Below are 22,494 nucleotides of genomic sequence, written 5' to 3'. Positions count from 1 at the left end.
GATAGGGGGGCAATGTGGCAGATGTTGCAAGTGTATGGTGTAGGAGGTAGGTTACTGAAAGCAGTGAAGAGTTTTTACGAGGATAGTGAGGCTCAAGTTAGAGTATGTAGGAAAGAGGGAAATTTTTTCCCAGTAAAAGTAGGCCTTAGACAAGGATGTGTGATGTCACCGTGGTTGTTTAATATATTTATAGATGGGGTTGTAAGAGAAGTAAATGCGAGGGTCTTGGCAAGAGGCGTGGAGTTAAAAGATAAAGAATCACACACAAAGTGGGAGTTGTCACAGCTGCTCTTTGCCGATGACACTGTGCTCTTGGGAGATTCTGAAGAGAAGTTGCAGAGATTGGTGGATGAATTTGGTAGGGTGTGCAAAAGAAGAAAATTAAAGGTGAATACAGGAAAGAGTAAGGTTATGAGGATAACAAAAAGATTAGGTGATGAAAGATTGAATATCAGATTGGAGGGAGAGAGTATGGAGGAGGTGAACGTATTCAGATATTTGGGAGTGGACGTGTCAGCGGATGGGTCTATGAAAGATGAGGTGAATCATAGAATTGATGAGGGAAAAAGAGTGAGTGGTGCACTTAGGAGTCTGTGGAGACAAAGAACTTTGTCCTTGGAGGCAAAGAGGGGAATGTATGAGAGTATAGTTTTACCAACGCTCTTATATGGGTGTGAAGCGTGGGTGATGAATGTTGCAGCGAGGAGAAGGCTGGAGGCAGTGGAGATGTCATGTCTGAGGGCAATGTGTGGTGTGAATATAATGCAGAGAATTCGTAGTTTGGAAGTTAGGAGGAGGTGCGGGATTACCAAAACTGTTGTCCAGAGGGCTGAGGAAGGGTTGTTGAGGTGGTTCGGACATGTAGAGAGAATGGAGCGAAACAGAATGACTTCAAGAGTGTATCAGTCTGTAGTGGAAGGAAGGCGGGGTAGGGGTCGGCCTAGGAAGGGTTGGAGGGAGGGGGTAAAGGAGGTTTTGTGTGCGAGGGGCTTGGACTTCCAGCAGGCATGCGTGAGCGTGTTTGATAGGAGTGAATGGAGACAAATGGTTTTTAATACTTGACGTGCTGTTGGAGTGTGAGCAAAGTAACATTTATGAAGGGATTCAGGGAAACCGGCAGGCCGGACTTGAGTCCTGGAGATGGGAAGTACAGTGCCTGCACTCTGAAGGAGGGGTGTTAATGTTGCAGTTTAAAAACTGTAGTGTAAAGCACCCTTCTGGCAAGACAGTGATGGAGTGAATGATGGTGAAAGTTTTTCTTTTTCGGGCCACCCTGCCTTGGTGGGAATCGGCCGGTATGATAATAATAAAAAAAAAAAATGTGTGTGTGTGTGTGTGTGTGTGTGTGTGTGTGAGTGTGTGTGTGTGTGTGTGTGTGTGTGTGTGTGTGTGTTTGTGTGTGTGTGTGTGTATGTGTGTATATGTGTGTGTGTGTATGTGTTTATATGTGTGTGTGTATATGTGTGCGTGTGTATATGTGCGTGTACATGTGTGTTTGTGTGTGTATGTGTGTGTGTATGCGTGTGAGTATATGTGTGTGAATATGTGTGTGTGTGAATGTGTGTGTGTGTAGCCTATATGTGTCTATGTGTGTGTGTGTATATATGTGTGTATATGTGTGTGTGTGTATGTATGTGAGTATATGTGTGTGTGTGTATGTGTGTGTACATGTGTGTGTATGTGTGTGTATGTGTGTGTATATGTGTTTGTGTATATATGTGTGTGTATATGTGTGCTTATGTGTGTGTGTATATGTACTCACCTAGTTGTATTCTCCTAGTTGAGGTTGCAGGGGTCGAGTCCTAGCTCCTGGCCCCGCCTCTTCACTGGTCGCTACTAGGTCACTCTCCCTGAACCGTGAGCTTTATCATACCTCTGCTTAAAGCTATGTAGGGATCCTGCCTCCACTACATCGCTTGCCAAACTATTCAGCTTTCCGACAACTCTGTGACTGAAGAAATACTTCCTAACATCCCTGTGACTCATTTGAGTCTTCAACTTCCAACTGTGACCCCTTGCTGCTGTGTCCTATCTCTGGAACACTCTGCCTCTGTCCACCTTGTCGATTCCTCTCAGCATTTTGTAAGTCGTTATCATATCATCCCTATCTCTCTTGTCCTCCAGTGTCATCAGGTCGATTTCTCTTAACCTCTCCTCGTAGGACATACCCCTTAGCCCCTGGACCAGCCTAGTTGCGAACCTTTGCACTTTCTCTAGTTTCCTTACGTGTTTGGCTAGGTGAGAGTACCAAACTGGTGCTGCATACTCCAATATGGGCCTAACATACACAATGTACAGGGTCCTGAACGATTCCTTATTAAGATGTCGGAATGCTGTTCTTAAGTTTGCTAGGCGCCCGTAAGCTGCCAGTTATTTGGTAGATGTGTGCCGCAGCAGATGTGCCCGGTGTTATACTCACCCAAGATCGTGTGTTAGTTACCATTTTGTCCTAGGCACATGTCGATTAGACACTAGGCCTGTTGTATATGCGTGCGTGCGTGCGTGCGTGCGTGCGTGTGTGTGTGTGTGTGTGTGTGTGTGTGTGTGTGTGTGTGTGTGTGTGTGTGTGTGTGTGTGTGTGTGTGTATACTCACCTTATTGTACTCACCTAATTATGGTTGCAGGGCTCGATTCAGAGCTCCTGGCCCAGCCTCTTCACTGGTCGCTACTAGATCCACTCTCCCTTCTCCAGGAGCTTTATTATACCTCTCCTTATAGCTATGTATGTATGTGTGTGTGTGAAAATATCTTCTGTATAACATGATCAATCTCATCTGTTAACTGAACGTAGTCTCAGTAAAAACTTGCCCTGTATATTGTACTGATTCCCATAACTGTCGACATTACTCCTGTGCATCCAGAACGTCTAACATGCTTCATTTGATGCATATTGATGAAGACTAATCTCTGTAGACTAGATAGCTTGTAACTAAATTAACAAAATGATAAGCGATGTGAAAGTGATCAGGGCTCACTGCAACTGGTCAAGATTCGTGTAAATTTGATTTGCGGAGGACATAGTAAGGCACACAGTCCGCAGTGGCGCAAGAAGTGTGTGTGCGGCCGAGAGGCAAATAGAGAAAGACAGTATATTTTATATTTCCAGAGCACTGAGTACTTCTCAGACTGAATTCTGTGCAAGCAGAGGCAAGGCATATATATATATATATATATATATATATATATATATAGAGAGAGAGAGAGATATATATAGATAGATATATATATATATATATATATATATAGATATATATATAGAGAGAGAGAGAGAGAGAGAGAGAGAGAGAGAGAGAGAGAGAGAGAACACTTTGCTACCAAAATACAAGTTCCTGATCCAGCAAGGGACCCTCCTTGGCTAGCTGAAAGAACTGTGTCAAAACTGTCAGTGGCGACAATAAAGCAGGAGGAGGTGCATTTCCTTCTTAAATCGCTTGAACAAGAAAAGGCTGTGGGCCCAGACAAGTTGAGCCCAAGATTGCTAAGAAGATTTGCAGACCAGCTAGCAGCACCTCTGACTCGCATCTTTCAGCACTGCCTAGTACAGTGTAAATGACCCTCTCTATGGAAAGAGGCAAATGTAGTCCCTGTTCACAAAAAGAAGAGCAGAGCAGAAATCAGCAACTACAGACCAGTGTCACTCCTGTCAATCACTGGTAAGATCCTTGAGACAATAATCTCAAGACAAATGACAGAGTTTTTTGACTACCACTCACTACTTTGTGATCGTCAATATGGCTTCAGGAAAGGTTACTCTGCTGCTGATCTGTTGTTAAACCTCTCCACTAAGTGGCACCAGTCACTGGATGAATCCAAAGTCAGCTGTGTGGTAGCACTGAACATTGCTGGCGCTTTCGACCGGGTGTGGCACCAGGGCCTCTTAGTAAAACTTCAAACACTGGGAATTGCAGGCTCTACACTACGTCTCCTCAATGATTACCTTCGTGGTAGATCTCTAAGTGTAGTTCTTAATAATGGAACGGAATCAGCAAGACATCCTATTGGGGCAAGTGTTCCACAAGGAAGCGTTCTGGGACCATTGTTATGGAATGTCTACTTCAACGACCTTCTTCATCTCATCCCAGAATCACATGCATATGCAGACGACTGTACACTGACATTCACTTATCCAAGAGAAGAAATGCCAGCTGCTCTAAGCTACATCAATCACCAGCTAAGAGCTATATCAGCTTGGGGAAATAGATGGCAAGTAACATTTGCACCTGAGAAAACGCAAATGATGATCGTCTCTAGGCACCATGATGGTAATGCTGGTGCAGTAGTAAGGATGAATGGGAGGATGTTGGCACCTGGAGAAGAAGTTGATATCCTTGGGGTGAAATCTGACTCCAAACCATGAAGAACCATGTTGTAAATCTTGCAAACAAGGCAGCCAGGAAGCTTACAGCACTTAGCCGTATCTCGCATCTGCTTGACAGTAGGGGTTGCAAGATTCTGTACGAGGCACAAGTACGCTCACACCTTGAGTATGCTCCACTTTCTTGGTTTGCCTCCCCCCCCCCTCATCTGCGACTGCTTGACAGAGTAGAGAACAGAGCAAGACGTCTCATCTCTCGCCTGGACCCATCCAGGAAAGATCTGGCATTTCAACAGAGCCTTCAACACAGGAGGGATGTGGGTGGCCTTACTGTTATGTACAAGGCCAATATTGTCAAAGTACCACACTTGGATCCACTTCGAGGACAGCGTGAAACAAGCTTTTATGCCACAAGACGGGCAGAAAGCAGCAACTTCACTCTGGCTGTACCTTTCTCCAAAACATCACTCCATCTGAGATCATACATATCCAGGATGACTAGAGTATGGAACACATTCGTACAGCATAATGATGTCAACGAGATAAAATCAGTTGATCAAATGAAAATGCTGGCCCACAGATGGCTCCAACTTCATCCTGTTCCCTACTTGTATGTCTCACAACAATAAAAATGCTTTCAAATGAGCTGATGTAGGTAACAGCTCTTAGCTTGCCAATAAAGTTAGGAATCCTTAACCTGTAAATAGCTTGTCAATAAAGCTAGGGATCCTTAACCTTGTCAAACCCTGTGTAAAAAAAAAAAAAGTAGAAGTGATGCAAGGACGGAAGAGTATATGGAAAAAGAGAGAGGTTAAGAGAGTGGTGAAGCAATGTAAAAAGAGAGCGAATGAGAGAGTGGGTGAGATGTAATCAACAAATTTTGTTGAAAATAAGAAAAAAATTTGGCGTGAGACTAACAAGTTGATGGAGCCTAAGGAACAAATGGAGAGGAGAGTTATTAAATAGTGAGTTAGAGGTATCGGGAAGATGGAGGGAATATTTTGAGGAATTGTTAAATGTTGATGAAGATAGGGAAGCTGTGATTTCGTGTATAGGGCAAGGAGGAATAATATCTTGTAGGAGTGAGGAAGAGCCAGTTATGAGTGTGGGGGAAGTTCGTGAGACAGTGGGTAGAATGAAAGGGGGTAAGGCAGCTGGGATTGATGGGATAAAGATAGAAATGTTAAAAGCAGGTGGGGATATAGTTTTGGAGTGGCTGGTGCTATTATTTAATAAATATATGGAAGAGGGTAAGGTACCTAGGGATTGGCAGAGAGCATGCATAGTTCCTTTGTATAAAGGGAAAGGAGACAAAAGAGTGCAAAAATTATAGGGGATAAGAACATAAGAACATAAGAAAGAAGGAACACTGCAACAGGCCTATTGGCCCTGTGAGGCAACTCCAATTCTCGTACCGGTTTAATAAGCCAATGCCTTGGCCTAGTGAGGTCAGATACGTCACTTAAGAGAGGAACAGTGCATCCGACCTAGTAGCACAAGCTAGTCAGGTCAAACTCACACCCACCCACACCTACTCATGCATTTATCCAACCTATTTTTAAAACTACACAAGGTCTCAGCGTCTATGGCGGTACTCGGGAGTTTGTTCCACTCATCCACAACTCTATTACCAAACCAGTGCTTTCCTATAAGTCTGTTGTGTATACCAGGTAAAGTGTATAGTAGAGTTATTATTGAAACAATCAAGAGTAAGACAGAGGGTAGGAAGGCGGATGAACAAGGAGGCTTTAGGAAAGGTAGGGGGTGTGTAGACCTAGTGTTTACAGTGAAACATATAGATGAACAGCATTTAGATAAAACTAAAGAGGTTTTGTGGCATTTATGGATTTGGAAAAGGCATATGACAGAGTGGCTAGGGAAAGGCAATATGGCAGAAGTTGCAGGTGTATTGTATAGGAGGTAGGTTACTGAAAGCAATGAAGACTTTTTACGAGGATAGTGAGGCTCATGTATGTAGGAAAGAGGGAGATTATTTCCCAGTAAAAGTAGGCCTTAGACAAGGATGTGTGATGTCACCGTGGTTGTTCAATATATTTATAGATGGGGTTGTAAGAGAAGTGAATGCGAGGGTCTTGGCAAGAGGTGTGGAGTTTAAACATAAAGAATCAAACACAAAGTGGGAGTTGTTACAGTTGCTCTTTGCTGATGACACTGTGCTCTTGGGAGAGTCTAAAGAGAAGTTGCAGAGGTTGGTGGATGAATTTGGTAGAGTATGTAAAACAAGAAGATTAAAGGTGAATATAGGAAAGAGTAAGGTTATGGGGATAACAAAAAGATTAGATGGTGAAAGATTGAATATCACATTGGATGGAGAGAGTATGGAGGAGGCGAATGTATTCAGATATTTGGGAGTGGGCGTGTCAGCGGATGGGTCTTGAAAGATGAGGTGAATCATAGAATTGATGAGGGGAAAAGGGTGAGCGGTGCACTTAGGAGTTTGTGGAGACAAAGAACTTTGTCCTTGGAAGCAAAGAGGGAAATATATGAGAGTATAGTTTTACCAACGCTCATATATGGGTGTGAGGCATGGGTTATGAATGTTGCAGTGAGGAGAAGGCTGGAGGCAGTGGAGATGTCATGTCTGAGGGCAATGTGTGGTGTGAATATAATGCATAGAATTCGTAGTTTGGAAGTTAGGAGAGGTGAGAGATTGCCAAAACTGTAGTCCAGAGGGCTGAGGAAGGGTTGTTGAGGTGGCTCGGACATGTAGAGAAAATGGAACGAAACAGAACGACTTTGAGAGTGAATAAATCTGTAGTGGAGTGAAGGAGGGGTAGGGGTCGGCCTAGGAAAGGCTGGAGAGAGGGGGTAAAGAAGGTTTTGTGCGCGAGGGGCTTGGACTTCCAGCAAGCATGCGTAAGCGTATTTGATAGGAATGAATGGAGACAAATGGTTTTTAATACTTGACGTGCTGTTGGAGTGTGAGCAAAGTAATGAGGGGTGTTAATATATATATATATATATATATATATATATATATATATATATATATATATATATATATATATATATATATATATATATATATATTAAAAATATATATATATATATATATATATATATATATATATATATATAATAAATATATATATATATATATATATATATATATATCTATATGTATATGTATATATATATATATATATATATATATATATATATATATATATATATATATATATATATATATATATATATATATATATATATATATATATATATATATATATTTTATTGTAACCACGGACGAGTGGTATTGATCAGTAACAACACTGCGCTAGCCAAGGATTCGAACCCATGTTCTGCTGGCCTGCCTCATGGTAAGCGAGTACCACATGACGCTTTAAATCACAGGAGCACCTGTGGTTTAAAGCTTCAGTAAACCCTGCCATCACATAGTCTCTCCTGTTATACTACACAAAGCACATTACAGAGAGTGAACACTGAAACAAGCTGCCTCTTTCCAGTCTATATTTGTCCAACCTATTTTTATGTTACCCAAGTAATAGCTTTTATATCCTTTTACTCATGTACGAGTTAATTGCTTTACCATATTTTATTACTACTACTACTACTACAACAACTTATATCACTACGACTGCTACTACTACTAGTATTGCACCTCACTCTGAGCCTATATATACACTCTGTGTCCATGTACTGTTTGTAACGCTCTTCTTGCTGAATAAGGCAAGCGAAAATGTGTGTATGAAATAATTTCTCAAAAACGTTTCTGAACCTAACGAAAAAAATATATGTCATTGTGCTTGTTCATTATTAAATTATTGTAAACTTATCTGAAATATATTTAGTTGGATTATAATAATAATATTTATTTACTACAAGTACATGTTATACAGTCCTAGCTGACAACAATGACATACTGCTATATAGAAAGCCGCTTGTTATGCTCCGCATGTCGGGCAAATTAGGTCAATATCCCAAGATGCGACCCACACCAGTCGACTAACACCCAGGTTCCCATTTTACTGATGGGGAACATAGACAACAGGTGGAAAGAAACACGTCCAATGTTTCTACTCTGGCTGGGAATCGAACCCAGACGAACCCAGACCCTCGCCTTGTGAAGCGAGAGCGTTTGCCACCAGGCCACCAGAGCCTAGGCTGAATTAAATTGCGCTTGTCATGATAAGGTTATGTAAGTTCAATTTTTACATTATTATTTAATAATTTTTACATTAACATAAATGAAAAATATATATATTTTAATGTATAAGAGAAAATTTTAGAAAGGACTTAATTTTAAATGAGCTCTTGCTAAATGACCAATTTTACGTATCTGCACGATATATATATATATATATATATATATATATATATATATATATATATATATATATATATATATATATATATATATATATATATATATATATATACAAACACTGATCTCTGGCTGAAGGAGACTCGAACCTACGAACCTTAGGACAAGGTACACAGTGCTTTACCAATCTACCCACACTGGACAATACCTTGGCGTGTAGCATGCGCTACACGTTTGATCCAAGGCAGCCAACTTTCAGGGAGAAGGCTTACAGCTTTTCATCTCATCCCCTGCATGCATCAGCCTTACTAGAGATTTGAACAATGCAAGGAATTTGCGAGAGCAGGCGAAATATACACAAACACTGATCTCTGGCTGAAGGAGACTCGAACCTACGAGTAAGCCTGTAAGCCTTCTCCCTGAAAGCTGGCTGCCTTGGATCAAACGTGTAGCGCATGCTACACGCCAAGGTATTGTCCAGTGTGGGTAGATTGGTAAAGCACTGCGTACCTTGTCCTAAGGTTCTTAGGTTCGAGTCTCCTTCAGCCAGAGATCAGTGTTTGTGTATATTTCGCCTGCTCTCGCGAATTCCTTGCATTGTTCAAATCTCTAGTAAGGCTGACGCATGCAGGGGATGAGATGAAAAGCTGTAATCCTTCTCCCTGAAAGCTGGCTGCCTTGGATCAAACGTGTAGCGCATGCTACACGCCAAGGTGTTGTCCAGTGTGGGTAGATTGGTAAAGCACTGCGTACCTTGTCCTAAGGTTCGTAGGTTCGAGTCTTCTTCAGCCAGAGATCAGTGTTTGTGTATATTTCGCCTGCTCTCGCGAATTCGTTGCATTGTTCAAATCTCTTGTAAGGCTGATGCATGCAGGAGATGAGATGAAAAGCTGTAAGCCTTCTCCCTGAAAGCCGGCTGTCTTGGATCAAACGTGTAGCGCATGCTACACGCCAAGGTATTGTCCAGTGTGGGTAGATTGGTAAAGCACTGCGTACCTTGTCCTAAGGTTCGTAGGTTCGAGTCTCCTTCAGCCAGAGATCAGTGTTTGTGTATATTTCGCATGCTCTCGCGAATTCCTTGCATATATATATATATATATATTATATATATATATATATATATATATATATATATATATATATATATATATATATATATATATATATATATATATATATATATATATATTTTATATATAAAGCGGATGGGTCTGTGAAAGATGAGGTGAATCATAGAATTGATGAGGGGAAAAGGGTGAGTGGTGCACTTAGGAGACTGTGGAGACAAAGAACTTTGTCCTTGGAGGCAAAGAGGGCAATGTATGAGAGTATAGTTTTACCAACGCTCTTATATGGGTGTGAAGTATGGGTGACGAATGTTGCAGCGAGGATAAGGCTGGGGGCAGTGGAGATGTCATGTCTGAGGGCCATGTGTGGTGTGAATATAATGCAGAGAATTCGTAGTTTGGAAGTTAGGAGGAGGTGCGGGATTACTAAAACTGTTGTCCAGAGGGCTGAGGAAGGGTTGTTGAGGTGGTTCGGACATGTAGAGAGAATGGAGCGAAACAGAGTGACTTCAAGAGTGTATCAGTCTGTAGTGGAAGGAAGGCGGGGTAGGGGTCGGCCTAGGAAAGGTTGGAGGGAGGGGGTAAAGGAGGTTTTGTGTGCGAGGGGCTTGGACTTACAGCAGGCATGCGTGAGCGTGTTTGATAGGAGTGAATGGAGACAAATGGTTTTTAATACTTGACGTGCTGTTGGAGTGTGAGCAAAGTAACATTTATGAAGGGGTTCAGGGAAACCGGCAGGCCGGACTTGAGTCCTGGAGATGGGAAGTACAGTGTATGCACTCTGAAGGAGGGGTGTTAATGTTGCAGTTTAAAAACTGTAGTGTAAAGCACCCTTCTGGCAAGACAGTGATGGAGTGAATGATGGTAAAAGTTTTTCTTTTTCGGGCCACCCTGCCTTGGTGGGAATCTGCCAGTTTGATAATATAATAATAATAAAATAAATATATAAAACACATCCACCTTTTCCCACCAAGGCAGGGTGCCCCCCCAAAAAAAAAAAAAAAATTGACCATCATTCATTCCATCACTGTCTTGCCAGAGTTGCGGTTTAAACTACAGTTATAAAACTGCAACATTAACACCCCTCCTTCAGAGTGCAGACACTGTACTTTCCATCTCCAGGACTCAAGTCCGGCCTGCCGGTTTCCCTGAATCCCTTCATAAATATTACCTTGCTTACATTCCAACAGCATGTCAAGAAGTAAAAACCATTTATTTCCATTTGTTCCTATGTAGCACACTCACGCATGCTTGCTGGAAGTCCAAGCCCCATGCACACAAAACCTCCTTTACCCCCTCCCTCCTACCTTTCCTAGGCCGACCTCTACCCTGCCTTCCCTCCACTACAGATTTATACGCTCTCGAAGTCTTCTATTTCCTTCCTTCCTCTCTGTATATCGGAACCACCTCATCAACTCCTCAGCCCTCTGGATAATAGTTTTGGTAATCTCGTACTCCTAATTTCCAAACTATGAATTCTCTGCATCATATTCACACCACACATTGTCCTCAGGCACGTCATGTCCACTGCCTCCAGCGTTCTCCATAGAGGAGCGTTGTAATAATTATACACTCATTTGCTTCCATGGACAAAGTTCTTTGTCTCCACAGACTCCTCAGTGCACCACTTGCCTTTTTCTGTACGTCACTTCTATGATTCACTTCATCATTCATAGACCCATCTAGTGACAAGTCCACTCCTAAATATCTGCATACATTCACCTCCTCCATACCCTCTCCCTCCAATCTGATATCCAGTCTTTTGCTACCTATTTTTTTGGTTAGCTTCATCATCCTGCTCTTTCATACATTCACTCTTAATTTTCTTCTTTTACATACCCTACCAAACTCATCCCCTAACCTCTGCAATAGCCCTTTGCTCCCGGCATTTGAATAGCATCTTATGACACGCATGGCTAACGAAGGAAGAATTCTTTTTCACTTCCCCATGGAGACGTAGTCTTATTAAAAGAAGTAAAAACAACGATAGGTAAAATAAAGCCATATTTGGCAAGGTTTCTAGACTTTCTATTCTCGTCTTCAGGTCTAGAAAAGAATTGCATTTAGTATTACAAAAGTGTAAAAATTCAGAGACTTTTAAGAAGCTCACAGGAGCTCTCTAAGTATTAAAGTTTGGGTTAAGATGGTGAGTATAGAAAACTTTTACGATTTTCAACTTCCTGTGTGAAGGGCAACCGACAAGCACTATAAAAGGAGCCTCCCGCGCTCACTGGGTGATCTTGCGCATGCACGTATTCTCTAACTACTGAGTATGAAGGCTTACTAAGCAGTGACCTTCTAAGAGATTTTCCCAAATGATTCGCAATTCCCGAGCTGAGCTGCCTTGTCGTCTTATTAATAAACTGAGACTTGCATCTCTTACACGTATATTCGTATACAGTAGACGATGGCAGGCTGTAAGAGATCGAATCCTTGAACTTAAAGCAAACTCTGTAAAATGCAACCATTCCTAAGGATAATGTGAAGAAAACATTGTTATTAAAATTCTGTAAGCAATTTACTGAACAAATCTCTAATATTTGTAACTATAATTTCAAAGGAATTATAGTACATCAATGTTTGCTTTTTCTACTATGGTTACGGGATTTTTTGTTGGTATTAAAAGTTTATTCAATTCTTTACCAATTTAAGAATTAACAAATTTACGTAGAAAACCATTCAATAATAATACTGATTTAATAAAATGTAATTCTTGATGGTAACTGATATTATTTTAACATATCCGGTAAGCCCTAGTTACAAGAGTTATTATTAAATAATATTTAAAGTGTATTGGTATAATGGAGTAAAATTTAGTTATCAAGCCAGTAAATGTGGAATTTCTATGAAGCGGTCTTGAAAATATATGTTGTAGTTTGTTATAAAATGGTTTATTTGCCCTATCTCGGGTTCTCTTGCTAATACACACACACACACACACACACACACACACACACACACACACACACACATATATATATATATATATATATATATATATATATATATATATATATATATATATATATATATATATATATATATATATATATATATATATATATATATATATATATAAATATATGGTATAAACCTTGGTTACGTGTCTTTCTAAACCATATATACATACATACATATATATATATATATATATATATATATATATATATATATATATATATATATATATATATATATATATATATATATATATATATATATATATGTATATATATATATATATATATATATATATATATATATATATATATATATATATATATATATATATATATATATACGTTACTGTGATATCTCATAAATTTACACCTGGCTTCGCTAAGTGGACGATGTTGCCTAGACGATTCATTCTTAAAAATCTCCGAAACGGTGTTAATTGTGTTTAACTTGGCACACAGTTTACTTTCGAGAAGAAGAGAGGCAACACACTTCACCTTCCAGGAGTCCGACTCCTTAACACAATTCACCAACACAAATTTAATGTTTCCCGCAAATCTACTAATAAAAATAATGCGATAAACTTCTTCTCTCATCATGAGAGAAACAAAACGAGGCATCATGACGGACTTCATTTCTGAGATCATATAATTTATAAAACCCAGAATTTTTAGAAGAGGAATTTAGAGAAGGAGAGAGATGCAGAAGACAGTGTAAGGAATCAACGATCATCACTACTGATGAACAAGACACATGCGTAATATCTTTATTGCTAGTGTGATGTAATAACGTATTGATATCGGTATCAGCGGGTATCGGCCATTTTTACGGTATCAGTGAAAAAATGGCCGATACCAGCCGATCTTTTAAAATATTAACTTTACATGTTTGCTCTAAAAATATGAAAATTAACATTCTTCCTCATAATTGTGAAAGTTACTCATTCACTTACACACACACACACACAAACACACACACATATACACAATCTCTCTCCATGATTCACAGTCTCTCTCCATGATTCACAGTCTCTTTCCATGATTCACAGTCTTTCTCCATGATTCCTAGTCCCTCTCCATGATTCACAGTCTCTCTCCATGGCTCACAGTCTCTCTCCATGATTCACAGTCTCTCTCTATGATTCACAGTCTCTCTCCATGATTCACAGTCTCTCCATGGTTCACAGTCTCCCATGACCCCAGTCTCCTGTGTTCCTACTCGCCTGTGTTCTCAGTCTCGTATAGTCTTAGTTTTAAGTGCTTCGAATCTCCTATTTTTCAAGTTACCAGTGTTCATAGTTTTATTTGTTCTTAGCTTCCTGTGCTTCCAGTCTAACGCATTATTTACTTCTTGCATTTCCAGATGGTTGTATTCCCAGGCTACAGTATTCCTAGTCTCCAGTATTCCTAGTCTACGGTATTCCTAGTCTCCGGTGTTCCTAGCCTCCGGTATTCCTAGTTTCCTAGTTTCTCGGTAAGAATACCGAGGCACTGCTGCAGCCGCCAGGGTAAGAATACCGAGGCACCGCTGCAGCCGCCAGGGTAAGAATGCCGAGGCACTGCTGCAGCCGCCAGGGTAAGAATACCGAGGCACCGCTGCAGCCGCCAGGGTAAGAATACCGAGGCACCGCTGCAGCCGCGAGGGTAAGAATACCGAGGCACTGCTGCAGCCGCCAGGGTAAGAATACCGAGGCACTGCTGCAGCTGCCAAGGTAAGAATACCGAGGCACTGCTGCAGCCGCCATGGTAAGAATACCAAGGCACTGCTGCAGCCGCCAGGGTAAGAATACCGAGGCACCGCTGCAGCCGCCAGGGTAAGAATACCGAGGCACTGCTGCAGCCGCAAGGGTAAAAATACCCAGTCACTGCTGCAGTCGCCAGGGTAAGAATACCAAGGCACCACTGCAGCCGCCAGGGTAAGAATACCGAGGCACCGCTGCAGCCGCCAGGGCTAGAATACCGAGGCACCGCTGCAGCAGCCAGGGTAAGAATACCGAGGCACCGCTGCAGCCGCCATGGTAAGAATAGCGAGGCACCGCTGTAGCCGCCAGGGTAAGAATACCGAGGCACCGCTGCAGCCGCCAGGGTAAGAATACCGAGGCACTGCTGCAGCCGCAAGGGTAAAAATACCCAGTCACTGCTGCAGTCGCCAGGGTAAGAATACCAAGGCACCACTGCAGCCGCCAGGGTAAGAATACCGAGGCACCGCTGCAGCCGCCAGGGCTAGAATACCGAGGCACCGCTGCAGCAGCCAGGGTAAGAATACCGAGGCACCGCTGCAGCCGCCAGGGTAAGAATACCAAGGCACCGCTGCAGCCGCCTGGGTAAGAATACCGAGGCACCGCTGCAGCTGCCAGGGTAAGAATACCAAGGCACCGCTGCAGCCGCCAGGGTAAGAGTACCAAGGCACCGCTGCAGCCGCCAGGGTAAGAATACCAAGGCACTGCTGCAGCCGCAGGGTAAGAATACCCAGTCACTGCTGCAGTCGCCAGGGTAAGAATACCAAGGCACCACTGCAGCCGCCAGGTTAAAAATACCAAGGCACCGCTACAGCCGCCAGGGTAAGAGTACCGAGGCACCGCTGCAGCCGCGAGGGTAAGAATACCGAGGCAACGCTGCAGCCGCCAGGGTAAGAATACCAAGGCACTGCTGCAGCCGCCAGGGTAAGAATACCAAGGCACCGCTGCAGCCGCCAGGGTAAGAATACCAAGGCACCGCTGCAGCCGCCAGGGTAAGAATACCAAGGCACCGCTGCAGCCGCCAGGGTAAGAATACCGAGGCACCGCTGCAGCCGCCAGGGTAAGAATACCGAGGCACCGCTGCAGCCGCCAGGGTAAGAATACCCAGTCACCGCTGTAGGCGCCAGGTTAAGAATACCGAGGCACCGCTGCAGCTGCCAGGGTAAGAATTCCAAGGCACCGCTGCAGCCGCCAGGGAAAGAATACCGAGGCACCGCTGCAGCCGCCAGGGTAAGAATACCGAGGCACCACTGCAGCCGCCAGGTTAAGAATACCGAGGCACCGCTGCAGCCGCCTGGATAAGAATACCGAGGCACCGCTGCAGCCGCCAGGGTAAGAATACCGAGGCAGCGCTGCAGCCGCCAGGGTAAGAATACCAAGGCACCACTGAAGCCGCCAGGTTAAGAATACCGAGGCAGCGCTGCAGCCGCCAGGGTAAGAATACCCAGTCACTGCTGCAGTCGCCAGGGTAAGAATACCAAGGCACCGCTGCAGCCGCCAGGGTAAGAATACCAAGGCACCGCTGCAGCCACCAGGTTAAGAATACCGAGGCACCGCTGCAGCCGCCTGGGTAAGAATACCGAGGCACTGCTGCAGCCGCCAGGGCAAGAATACCAAGGCACCGCTGCAGCCGCCAGGGTAAGAATACCCAGTCACCGCTGCAGCCGCCAGGGTAAGAATACCGAGGTACCGCTGCAGCCGCCAGGGTAAGAATACCGAGGCACCGCTGCAGCTGCCAGTGTAAGAATACCCAGTCACCGCTGCAGCCGCCAGGTTAAGAATACCGAGGCAACGCTGCAGCCGCCAGGGTAAGAATACCCAGGCACCACTGCAGCCGCCAGGGTAAGAATACCGAGGCACTGCTGCAGTCGCCAGGTTAAGAATACCAAGGCACTGCTGCAGCCGCCAGAGTAAGAATACCGAGGCACCGCTGCAGCCGCCAGGGTAAGAACACCGAGGCACTGCTGCAGCCGCCAGGGTAAGAATACCGAGGCACCGCTGCAGCCGCCAGGGTAAGAATACCAAGGCACTGCTGCAGCCGCCAGGACATAATCTTGTGCAGGACACTGTCATGCACCTTAGATGATATTCGCAAGTTTAATTTATGTTAGGACAACATGGATCATAAACTAAATCAGTCCTGTAAGGACTCTCTCACTTTTCAGCATCTTTATATATATATATATATATATATATATATATATATATATATATATATATATATATATATATATATATATATATATATATATATATATATATATATATGTATATGTATATATACATATATATATATATATATATATATATATATATATATATATATATATATATATATATATATATATATATATATATATATATATATATGTATATATATATATATGTATATATATATATATATATATATATATATATATATATATATATATATATATATATATATATATATATATATATATATATATATATATATATTTTAATGAACCCACTAAGGTACCACCTCTAGAACTGTCATAAGGACCCTCATCCTCAGAGAAAAGAATAAACTTGCTTCAGGGAAAACTCAAGGTTCTCCCTGAAGCTGTTTGAGAATTTTCTTCTACCACCCCCTATATTTCAAGTATGTTTTATTTAAAGACAACATACATTGGCCAAACATTCACAAAAAAACAACAGAAAGTAAAACAACATAGGTAACTCAGAGCTACGTCTCGAATACTTCGTACAGCTCCCCTGCGGTGGGCCGCGTGCCCAGAATGCTGCAGGCATTTCCTCTCTGGATCGCAACACTGAGTCTCTGAAAGAGGAAGCTGGTCGCCCTGTGGTCCTTGGTTTCTATGATGAGCTTTTCACCCAGCTCTTTGAGGAACTTTAGAGCACACTTGCCCCATGCTCCAAGGGTCTCCGACCCTATTGGAATGAAGTTATAGCAAGGGGGAAGGTCTTCATATTTTCGGATCTTCTGGGTCTCCCTGTGGCTGGCAGCTCCACCCCCTTCCACTAAGGAGTATGGCAAGTAGGTGTCTGCCAATGTGGCAGCACAGGTGTAGTCCCAGGCAATCTGCTTTCCATCCTTCCAGGGTAGCATAGTGGCTCCATCAGGACGCTTTTGACTTCCATCAGACCTCTGTACTTGGGGTTCCCGTTGAGCTGGGCAACGGGCTGTGGCGAGGCTTCTCTTCATTATGTCATTGATCTCCTCATGTCTGGCATACTTCCCTTCTGCTGTGTGGCACACGAGACCATGAAGTCCGAATTGATCAGCTGTCGCCCTGCCGCAAATACACCTATGTTCGGTGAGGATGGGGGCGGCTAGGCGAAGAGCAACACCAATCCGAATGGCCTGTGGGTCGAGACGGGTGCCCAGGGAGGAATTGGGAACAGCTAACAGGAAATCTCCTGAGTACCTCCCTGGGCGTTTGCCCAGGGAGGTACTACCGTCCTGCCAAGTGAGTGTAAAAGGAAAGCCTGTAATTGTTTTACATGATGGTAGGATTGCTGGTGTCTTCTTTTCTGTCTCATGAACATGCAAGATTTCAGGTAAGTCTTGCTACTTCTACTTACACTTAGGTCACACTACACATACATGTACAAGCATATATATACACACCCCTTTGGGTTTTCTTCTATTTTCTTTCTAGTTCTTGTTCTTGTTTATTTCCTCTTACCTCCTTGGGGAAGTGGAACAGAATTCTTCCTTCGTCTTCGTAAGCCATGCGTGTTGTAAGAGGCGACTAAAATGCCGGGAGCAAGGGGCTAGTAACCTCTTCTCCTGTATATATTACTAAATGTAAAAGGAGAAACTTTCGTTTTTCTTTTTGGGCCACCCTGCCTCGGTGGGATACGGCCGATGTGTTGAAAGATATATATATATATATACATAAATATATAAATATATAAATATATAAATATATATACAAATATATATATATATATATATATACATGTCGTGCTGAATAGGTAAAATTGGTTAATTAGTAAGAAATTATTTAAAATCACGTCCTTTTTAATTTTCTCTTATACGCTCAAATATATATTTTTTTCATTTAAGTTGACTTAAAAGTTAATAATTTTGTACCAAAAGCACCTTAGAAAACTTACTTAACCTTATTATAACAAGCACAATTTAATTTAGGTTAATCCAATTAAACATATTTTACATAAGTTTACAATAATTTAATAATAAACAAACACAATGAAATATATTTTTTTCGTTAGGGTCAGAATGATTTTTGCGAAATTATTGCATACACAAATTTTCGCTTGCCTTATTCGGCAAGAAGAGCGATGCTATTTAAGCCAAAATCGCAAGTTTTACCTATTCGCCACGATATATATTATATATATATATATATATATATATATATATATATATATATATATATATATATATATATATATAGACATATATATATGTGTGTGGTGTGTGTGTGTGTGTGTGTGTGTGTGTGTGTGTGTGTGTGTGTGTGTGTGTGTGTGTGTGTGTGTGTGTGTGTGTGTGTGTGTGTATGTGTGTGTATGTGTGTGTATATGTGTGTGTGTGTGTGTGTGTGTGTGTGTGTATGTGTGTATGTGTGTGTGTGTGTGTGTGTGTGTGTGTGTGTGTGTGTGTGTGTGTGTGTGTGTGTGTGTGTGTGTGTGTGTGTGTGTGAATGTGAATGTGTGTGAATGTGTGTGAATGTGCGTGTGTGCGTGTGTGTTAGTTACCATTTGGTCCTAGGCACATGTCGATTAGACACTAGGCCTGTTGTATGTGCATGCGTATGTGTGTGTGTGTGTGTGTGTGTGTGTGTGTGTGTGTATGTGTGTGTGTGTGTGTGTGTGTGTGTGTGTGTGTGTGCATGTGAATGTGTGTGTGTGTGAATGTGTGTGTGAATGTGTGTGTGTGTGTGTGTGTGTGTGTGTGTGTGTGTGTGTGTGTGTGTGTGTGTGTGTGTGTGTGTGTGTTTGTATACTTGTGTATTAGCATATGCACACGCAGTACTGGGAAGTCTTCCGCACAGAGTAAACATAGTCTGAGATCATGAAAAACAGAAAAAAATATTTGTTCCATTTGAGTGTAAAGCTTGGATGATTTGCCTGACAGCTTGCAATAGGAACACGTGACCAGAGCTAAAGAGACCAAGGGAAATAAACATCACTAACGAGACAAAAAATAGCCCCTAGAGCGAATTCTGAGTGAGTAGCTGCGTCGGGAGCCTGGGAAAGATATATTCCCTTCATATCATGTGTTTGAACAAGCGTATACACACTTGAATCATAATTATAATGATATATACATATTAATATTACGGTCAACTCTACGGGAAACGACCTCTGCTAATACTCTATTGGACGAGCACCTGAAAGTGGGGAAAATGGAAGGGGAGAGGGAGTTGTGGTGGTGGTGTTGTGGTTCTGGTCTTTCTTTTTTATGGTATTGATGTAGAAGGTGTTCTTGATGTTGGAATGGTGGCGTTAATGGTCGTGATGAGAGTGTTGAAGGTGATGGTGGTGAGAGTGTTTTTTTCTTTTAAAGATATTGGTGGTGGGAGTAGCTGTGTTAGGGCTGTAGTTACAGAAGTGATATTCTGGCGCTGGCGTTGGGGGGGTGTTCTTGGTGTTGTAGTGGTGGTGATTGTATTGGCGGTGGCTTCTCTGGTGGTGCTGAGTGTGTTGAAGGTGGTGGTAGTGGTGATGTGGGTGTTGGTGATGGTCATTCCATTACCTCCTTACGTTTTGATATATGTAATAAAAAAGGAAAGTATATTCGGAGGAAAGTATTGATTATATTTCTAGCTAGCGCCGTGATTCAGGTCTCACACTCAGCTATAACGAGCATTATGTTAGCAGCCAGCGCCTTCAGAGCTACACATAGCAATAAGGATCATTATATTGTACTTTATACGAAACAAGAGACGTACGCATATGCTTCTCTCGCAGCAGCTATGAGGAGAGAATATAGAAGCTCTTAGAGAGAAAGACCAAAGAATCCGTGAGTGCAATATACTAGATATTCGAAGGTTCAGACAGTGGATAGGCAAAGATTGTTTGAAGTGCGAGGCACATGAGCGAGCGAATAATGATGGAAGTCAAAGAATGATAGAATGTATATTAGTCAATACCTCTTTATAGACTCAAAGTGGGTAACGTAGGATCCAAGAGCATAGCAACAAATAATGTCAGTTGGCTGTAGTTTATGAACCATGGACAAGGAGTTGAAGCTTGACCCTTGAAACTTGACTCGGTGAGTTTTTCTCTCCATTTTATGGTACAGTTATGACTTAATAATGGTCTAGGACGGAGCGAAACGTTATCTAAAATTTCCTCTTCAGTGGGAGGGAAATTTGTGAACTGCTGTAGTCGTGGCGTTGTGACTTTTATTTTTCAACAAAAATTAAAACTCACACACACACACACACACATACACACACACAAAAAAAACTCCATTATTTTTGCCAATGTATAAATTACGGTGGAAAATGAACGCAAATCGGTCAAAAGTTATATATGGTTTCATTTCGGAATAATGGAGGACTGTTTGACCGTAATTGTGAATCACCCACCGCGATACAGACACTTCCGCAAAGCAGTCACCACCGTTATGCAGAGCAGACAGCGCGAAGCAGTCTCCACCGCGATACAGTAACCACCGCGAAGCAGAAACGCTACCACGTTGCTGACGCCCCCACGAAGCAGTAACCACCGCAAAACAGTCTCTGCTACAATGCAGACACTACTGCAAAAAAGGTCCTTATTGCAATCGCAAAGCAGTAATTACTGAAAAACAATAACCACAGCGAAAGTCACTACTGCAAAGCTAACGGTTGACAGTTACCACCGCAAAGTGGTCACTACAGCGAATCAGCAATCACCGCATGACAGAAATTACCATGACAGTAACTACCTCGAGTAGTTACACGTTTGCTCCATCACCGCGAAGTAGTCACTACCACAAAGTAGTCACAACCACTTAGTAATCACCATCGCGAATTAGTCATTACCGCAAAGGAGTAACCACCGCGGAATGACCCAGGTAGAACGGGGGGAAGGGGTACACCGTTCCACCGTCATGGCGTCTCCTCGCAGTAACTCGCGATAAAACTCCTGAAATGTCAGACAGTGCAGGCGAAAATCCTGCTGGGTATCCCTGCTGGTGTCTGGGTAGGGTAGGAGCGCGGGGCGTCTGGGGCGTGGGGGAGGGGCCCGGGGCCGCGCACTCCGGGACCCCACGCCTCCTACACCGCTGCTCGTAAATCAAGAGGCAACCTCCTGACAGCACAACAATGACAGGAAACACGAAAAGCACATAACGTGGGCGGCGGACCTACCTTTGTGTGGGCGAGGCGGCCAACGACGTATGACTTGAAGCTGCTTCCTTCGCTTCTTGTAAAGCGCTAGCAGCGATAGGCCGCTGGCGGAGATCTCCCCGTGATAAAGCGCAATTCGCACTGCGTGTTCCCGCTTTCCGATTATATCCAACTAGTAAAAGGATAGCATAGCCCCGAGTTCACTTTGGCACATCTCATTCAGTATTTGTAATACCAAGGGAGGCACTGGGCTGGCGGCCGACTGGGGGGCGGGGCCTCGCCCAACCACAACAAACACACTGCTCGCTGATTGGTCGAGTTTTAGCCTGCGCGCACCTGGCCACGCCCACCTCCTCCCTCACTCCGAGCGAGAATGACATACGTACTTCCAGCGGTGTAAATCTTGTATCTTATTATTTTATCTCTACCTGGGCTGCACATACACATAAATTCAGAGATTTCGAGGGCGGGCTATTTATTATCCAGACAAGCGGGAGTGTTTAGCGTGTGACACGACCCAAGTAATACACCACGGTGGGTGCCGAGGTGGGTGCCACGGTGGGTGCCACGATGGGTGCCGAGATGGATGCCACACGTCATTGAGTCTGCCGACACCCGCTGATGACACTCTGGATGCCGCTGCTTATTAAAACATTAATTATCTGCAAGAACAGAGGGTCACTAATATCAACGCTGTAAGATATGACAAGCCACTGCCCATGCACCGACCCACTACCCATGTCCTGGGGGTCAATGCCCCCGCAGTCCGGTCCTTGACTAGGCCTCCCGGTGGATCAGGGCCTGATCAACTAGGCTGT

At 42.9% G+C, this 22,494-nt stretch overlaps 1 protein-coding gene across 2 annotated transcripts in view; it reads right to left on the bottom strand.

Annotated features, from left to right (window-relative positions):
* LOC128687770 (LIM/homeobox protein Lhx2-like) overlaps positions 1-21,889 on the bottom strand; it is a 581,158-nt gene extending 559,269 nt beyond the window's left edge. For both annotated transcript variants that reach the window (XM_070079655.1, XM_070079703.1), the window contains exon 1: positions 21,698-21,889. The gene's annotated coding sequence lies outside the window, so the exon portion shown is untranslated. The remainder of the gene's footprint in view (positions 1-21,697) is intronic.
* Between the last annotated feature and the right edge of the window lie 605 nt (positions 21,890-22,494).

Source organism: Cherax quadricarinatus, chromosome 1 (genome assembly GCF_038502225.1).
Source record: "Cherax quadricarinatus isolate ZL_2023a chromosome 1, ASM3850222v1, whole genome shotgun sequence".
Taxonomy (NCBI): Eukaryota; Metazoa; Arthropoda; class Malacostraca; order Decapoda; family Parastacidae; genus Cherax; species Cherax quadricarinatus.
This window is presented reverse-complemented; position numbering and strand designations above follow the sequence as displayed.